Source organism: Rhinolophus sinicus, linkage group LG13 (assembly GCF_036562045.2).
Source record: "Rhinolophus sinicus isolate RSC01 linkage group LG13, ASM3656204v1, whole genome shotgun sequence".
Classification (NCBI taxonomy): domain Eukaryota; kingdom Metazoa; phylum Chordata; class Mammalia; order Chiroptera; family Rhinolophidae; genus Rhinolophus; species Rhinolophus sinicus.
Window position 1 is genome coordinate 2,679,004 of NC_133762.1, and position 6,620 is coordinate 2,685,623.

Consider the following 6,620-nt stretch of genomic DNA (forward strand, 5'->3'; position numbering starts at 1 on the left):
CCTTTCTGGCCTGGACGCAAGGTCATGGGGCCATGTCCTCGGGGATCACGAGGGTGGGACGCAGGCTCTCACATGCCCCTCATGTGGCCTGCTCCTCTTAAAGGGTGGGTGCTCCTCAGCCAGCGTCCTGCTGGACCCAGGAGGAGGCTGGAGGAGGCCAGGCTGCCCCTCCCCACTCTGCCACTACCGCAGGTAAGCTCAGGGCATTAGACTCAGGTGTGGGCTCTGCTTCTAGGGCTTCTAGCTTCTCTCCTGCTGAGGCTGGCTGGACAGGGCCCGGTATGGATGGCTGGTGGGTCCATGCTCAGCCAATGGGGCGCCAGGGGCGTCCCTGAGGGGATAAGCCCTGTGTCCGTCGGCCACAGCCAGCTCCAGCACGCAGGGGCTCCTCAGGGCTGTCTTCTAAATGCCCCAGCTCCAGGCTGGCTCCTTACCTGTCACACTTAGCATGTTACCTGTGTTCCTTGGCTTCCTGGAGAGTGTGTCTTTCCCTGAGACCCTCTAGAAAACACTGACGTCCTCAGGGAGGGAGGGGGTTTAGGCCGCCTGCAGGGCTTTACCAGTTGACATTGTAACTACTAATTAAAACCTTGGAGGAAATATGGCTTATAGGACACAGGGTGGCCCCGCTGGTGGGCGTGGGGGCTAATTCCTGGAAGGCAGCTCAGGAATCAGTGCCAAAGCCCAGAAATTCATGTCTAGGGGTCCAGTCTAAGGAAACAGTCTTGAAGGTAGGCCAAAATGTACACAGTGTTGTTTCCTACAGTGAAACACAGCAACCACCCAAACATCCAATATGGAAAACGCAGGCTAGCCACAGGATGAAATATAAAGTGGTCACTTTAAAAATGACAGACAGTGTATAATGACAACGTGCAGAAGGTCACATTTTTCATCACACACACACACACACACACACACACACACAGACACACACAATGTATTCATAGAAAAAAGCTTAGAAATCCACTGAAATGCGATCTGTTACTCTTTTAGGATGAAAGCCTTACGGGTGATGTTTTCTTTGTACAATTTCCTCTTCTTTTACTTTAATAATTTTCTATAACCAATACATATTATTTTTGTTACCAGAAATTAAATCTTTTTTAAAAAAAACCTCAGCAAAAAATTAGCAGAAATAGTGGGGCGGTGGGGAAGAATGAAAACATTTAGAGGACTTGTTTGTGGGTTGACCAGGAATAGGAACTGAGAGAGAAGCGGGGGAGAAGAAAGATGAGACAGATTTGCTCTGTCTGAATTACAGATTTGGGAGGAATTAGGACAGGAGACTGGACTCGCTGGGAGTGGACTTAAATAACACAGGTTTCATTTTATGGAAGGCTTGCCTTCTGGAATGTTCGCCAAATATCGTTTTGCAAACTATCTAGCCGCGCTTTTTTTTTTTTTCTCCTAAGGAGGATGCAGCTCACAGTGGCCCATGCGGGGATTGAACCGGCAACCTTGGTGTTACTAGCACCACGCTCTAACCGACTGAGCTAACCAGCCACCCCGCAGCACTTTTTAATCCATAGAATTTGCAATGATATTTGTAGCATAAACGGGCCACTCGCTGCACTATATTTTACCCCAGAAAATCTCAGTGGAAACATTAGCCAATGTTGAATGTGTTTGCTATAATTGTTTATGTTTTATTGGTTATTTTGTAGAGGTCTGGAATTTGGTTTGGTTTGGCTCTTTGCAACCTCACTTATTTGCTTTGCAAAGTTGATAAGTACAAGAAAAGGAAAGACATGGGGGCATTTTACGTGGCTCATCACCTTCATTCTAAACTAGGTGAAAACAAAGCGGACTTTCTATGAATTTATAATCCTCGTGGGGCATTAGATATTTTTAGAAAATTCTTTTTTGCTTTGGTTGAAAATGTTTTCAAGATGTCCTATAATTATGTGTGTGTGTGTTTGTGTGTGTGTAAATTCTGGACCTGGGAAAACAGAGACCCTCACCCTGGGGAATAATGAGATCCAATACTCCAATGCCCTCTGTGACCCAGACATTAATGGGGTTCAGTGTCTGAACACCCCCATTTAAAAGACAGTAGCCAGTAACATGCTGGTATGCAAAGGGATCTGACCAGTCCATTCCTGCCCTGCCTCTCTTTTTCCAGCTCTCTTGTTAGACGCAGCCATCAGTGAATTAATTACAGCATTCCACTGGGAGTCACGAGGGTCCAGGAAATGAACTGGTCCATTGCCCCAGATACACACAGAGAGGCTCCCACAGAAAGCACCTACTAGAATTTATCCTGCTGTTTTCCAGAAACTGTAGCTTCAGTTGCCATCCAAGCGTGGGAGGAATGCATTTACAAGACTGGAGATGGCTTTAAGAACACAAGTTAATGGCAGTCCCACAGCGCCCCCCTCCCCAGCTGCTGTGTCCCTCTCCCAGCCCCCTCTGCTTCTAGCCCCTACCCCACCTTGGGTGCCCTCCCCATAAACATGGCAAAGACAGCATGTCCCGTATACTTGTTCCCCAAGGGTTGGTTATGCTTGATATGCCCCAAGGTAAAAGCCACGCTGAATTGGCAGGTGGCCTCCCTCCCTGGAGACAGGTCATCAGGGCAGGCAAATCCGTCAGGCATGCTGAGGTGGAAAGCATGCCGGCCAGGGATCTTGGCAGCAGGGTCCCTTTTTGTTTGTTGAGCGTTGTAAAAGGTAACATAGGAATGTGTAAAGTGGTATAACCATGCAGGAGAGCCAAACCTGCTTTACACGCTTCTGATTCCCACGCCCACTGCCGACCACGCGTGGCAGTTCTGTTGTTCTAGACCAGGCCTCCCCGTCACCTGCACTTCAGACATAATGTTAAACTGTAGGGCAGCCACGTTTAAAAAAGTAAAAGCAAACCAGGGAAATTAATTCTACAACTTATGTAACTCGAGATATCCAAAATATCATTTCAAGTGTAGTCAATATAAAAATTTTGTTAATGGGGTATTTGATGTCCTTTTGTAGTGAGTCTTTGAAGTACTGCCAAACGCCGCTTTCTGAGTCTATGTTAGATGTAGCAAGGAGAGTTCGCCGTGTCGCCCTCATTCTCACAGCACGTCTCAGCTCAGACTGGCCTCACGGCCTCCATTGCCATGTGCTGCTGTTGGCAGCCATGTTGGACCTCACAGCTCTGACCTTGGCCTAGCGAGGTTTGTGCCTGTACAGCTGGTCATACCAAAAGCATCTTACTGTGAGTTCTTTTTCCAGCTAAGAATAGAGATATTTACACTTTAGCACTTAGAGTTCTTTTGTAATAGTTGCAGAGTCTGTGATTTGGTACATCGTGCTTGGTTTAACTAGTCCCCAGTGAGGTTTCCAACTTTCCATTCAGTTCAAATGTTCTGCAGTAAAGCTCCATTTCCAGCCTGTGTACGTGGCAAAGGGTTTCCAGAGAGGAGCTCGGGAGACGTGGGAGTGCTGGGTCTAAAGATACTGGGCTCTGTGATAGGTACTGCCCATTTCTCCTCCAGAAGCGTGCTTCCTGGGGTGTGTGACAAAGGAAGCTGGTTCTCAGCCATACCAGCCACCAACCAGCCTTGGGGTGTGGTGAGGACTTCGGTTTCTTGAGAAGTAAAATCAAAGTGTTGGGCTGGATACTCACCTCGGTTCTTAAGTGCCCCAGTCTGGGCTCCGATGGTGGCGGTTCCAGCCCCTCCCTCTGCTGGATGAGTGGCGGGTGGGGAAGGGCCACCTGGATGAGCTGCGTCAAATGCCTGGGGTTTGCTCCACTCCTGCTGGCGTCCACCCAGTGCCGTCCCTACCATGATGGCCCTGGCAGACATCATGGTCAGTTTGCAGCGTATACCTCTTTCTCCTCCTTGGTTAAATTTATTCCTAGATATTTTCTTCTTCTTGATGCTATTATCCACGGAATTGTTTTCTTAATGTTCATTCTGGATTGTTCACTGCTGGTGTTTGGAAACACAGTTGCTCTTTGTGTGTTGACCCTGTACCCTGCCACTCTGCTGAATTCCTTTATTAGCTCCAGTAGCTTTTATGTGGATTCTTTGGGAGCTTTGCTATTGTTTTACTTTGTATCGCTAACCAGTACATTGTTTCAATGCATTTGCCTGCTTTCAACCTTTATGTAAGTAGGATCACACTGTGTGCCTCCTTGGTGACTTGTTTCTTTTGCTCTGTGTTATGTTTTGAGAGTCATCCATATGGTAGTTGTAGTTTTTCTGTTTCCGTTGCTCTACATACTCCCTTGTGTGACTGTCCAGTGATGGACTCATAGAACCCTCAGCAGCTGGGCCTCTGCAGTGCAGCTGTGAGCATGTGTACGGGGACACGTGTGCACAAACACTGGGTGTCAACCTGACGGCAGAACAACATGCGCCCTATATACACTCATCCAGATAACCTCCCATGTTTTGAACTCCTTGGGAAAAGTAAATATGAACTTTGCGATCAAAAACCATGACTATATATGAAGCCTGGCACTAACCAACCTGCTGGCATGCCTTCGTCAACCCTCATACAACTGCCCGGTGGGGACATGCTGCCTGCACCGCCTAAGCACCAATTGAAATGACCTTTCAATGAGTTGATTGGAAATGACCTTGGCAAAATAATGCAAGGTCATTAAACAAGCAACAATAGCCTGTGTAAAATTTTGATCTGCTCACTGTGGATTTTTGCATTGATTTTATTATTTTACGGTGGTATGAAGTGCTATTTATCTTAGTTACTGAATTTTGGACACGCCAAGGTGAGTGCCTTCTGGCCTCATCCTAACCTGGCCCCGCCCATCACCCAAGGAAGGTGCACCAGGCCCAACAGTATTGTGACTGCCGGGCAGCTTCTGAGCCCTGGCTGCTTCCTCTGGTGTCCAGGGGCCAGCACCGCTGCGGCGTGCACAGTGGACCTCAAAAGCTTATTAAAATACAGACTCCTACACCTTGGTTCTGATTCCAGGGCCTGGAGTAGAGGCCAGATATCTGCCTTTTTCACAAATTACACTTAATTGTGGTAAAATACACATAACATAAAATGTACCATTTTAACTATTTTTAAGTGTACGGTTCAATGGCATTAAGTACATTTGCATTGTTCTGCCCCCATCACCACCATCCGTCCCCAGAACTTTTTCACTTTCCCAAAGTGAGACTCTGCACCCATTAAACCTTGACTCCCCGTTCTCCCCTCCCTCAGCCTCTGGCATCCACCATCCTACTTCCTGTCTCATGAATGTGACTCCTTTGGGAGCCTCACAGAAGTGGCATCAGACAGGATTTGTCCTTTTGTGACCGGCTTGTTTCATCTGTGGCACCTGGAGGCCTTTCCCATCAATGCTTAAAAACAAGGGGCAAATATCAAAGACGCAGCAGCCTGAGTCCACTGCTGTCTGTGTGCTGACCCAGCTGTACAATTAAATAGTATCTGCATTGCTCTGATGTGGCCTTTTTTCTCTTTTGTTTGGCTTGGTTTTTTTCCTCCTAATTGACTGCTTGCACTTGCTCAGAGCTAATAACCACCCTGCATTCTGCACATAGGTCAGCAGCCCCCTCACTTACGATGAGGCCGTCCTGGCAGGCAGTTTGTGTGCCAAGTGTAGCTGGTATCAGGCCAGTACCACCTTGAATTAGACATGGTCTTGTGTGATTTGACTGCATCGAAAATGAGTATTCCAAAAACAGATGGGCATGTGCTTACATTTTAACAGCAAGGCCCAGACAATTCTGATGAAATCCATACACTGAATTCTGGTGACAGTCTGCTTGGGCTGCTGTAACAGGCCAGTGTAGACAGGGTGGCTTGTAAACAACGGAAGTTTATTTCTTAACGTTCTGGAGGCTGGAAGTCCAAGATCAAGGTGCTGGCAGGTTTGGTGTCTGCTGAGGGCCCACTGCCTGTTTCATAGACGGGTGTCTTCTCGTTGTGTCGTCAGGTGGCAGAAGGGGTAAGGGACCCCTCTGGAGTCTCTTTTATGAGGGCAGCAACTCTATTCATGAGGGCCCCATCCTCATGACGTAATCACCTCCTAACACCCTCACATCAGGGTTACAGGATTTCAACATGTGAATTTAGGGGGCACAAACATTCAGTCCATTACAACTTTCATACTACAAGTGTAGAAAAAAATAGGATTTATTTTGTAATTGTGAAGTAAACTATTAGTTACAAGATGGGTTCTATGGCTCCATTATTTGCAATTGCAGCTTAAAATACACATAGATCCAAGATGATGGCATGGCAGCCAGTCATGTGATTGGAAGAGTAAAATGCTACTGACGCTGCAAAACCACCACGGGTGTCACCGTGAGACTGGTCCTTCGGAGCTGGATGCAGGTGGGAGACCCTGGGCTCAGAGACTCTGCACACTGGCCGGGTACCCTGGGCACAGTCTCTGTTTCTCTTTGAAATCGTTCTATTTTTCCTTAGACCATTAAAAACACCATATGGGGAGTGAAGGAATTAAAGGAAAAAAGTCTACATCTCCTACCACAACCACAGAGTTCACGAATTTCCTTCCTTTTTTCTGGCCTCATTCAGCATTACCTTTAAAAAGAGAACTATCTTCATAGCAGCGCTTTTTGCAGTAGCCCAGGAGTAGGGAGGGGACCAGATGTCCATCCTCTGAGGAATTCAGGCATAAAAAGGGACAAAGTA

General features: G+C 47.2%; 1 non-coding gene across 1 annotated transcript; it reads right to left on the reverse strand.

The window, feature by feature from the left end:
* Nucleotides 1-1,432: 1,432 nt before the first annotated feature.
* TRNAT-AGU (transfer RNA threonine (anticodon AGU)) lies at nucleotides 1,433-1,506 on the reverse strand. The gene has a single exon. It is a non-coding gene; the product is annotated as a tRNA-Thr (tRNA).
* Between the last annotated feature and the right edge of the window lie 5,114 nt (nucleotides 1,507-6,620).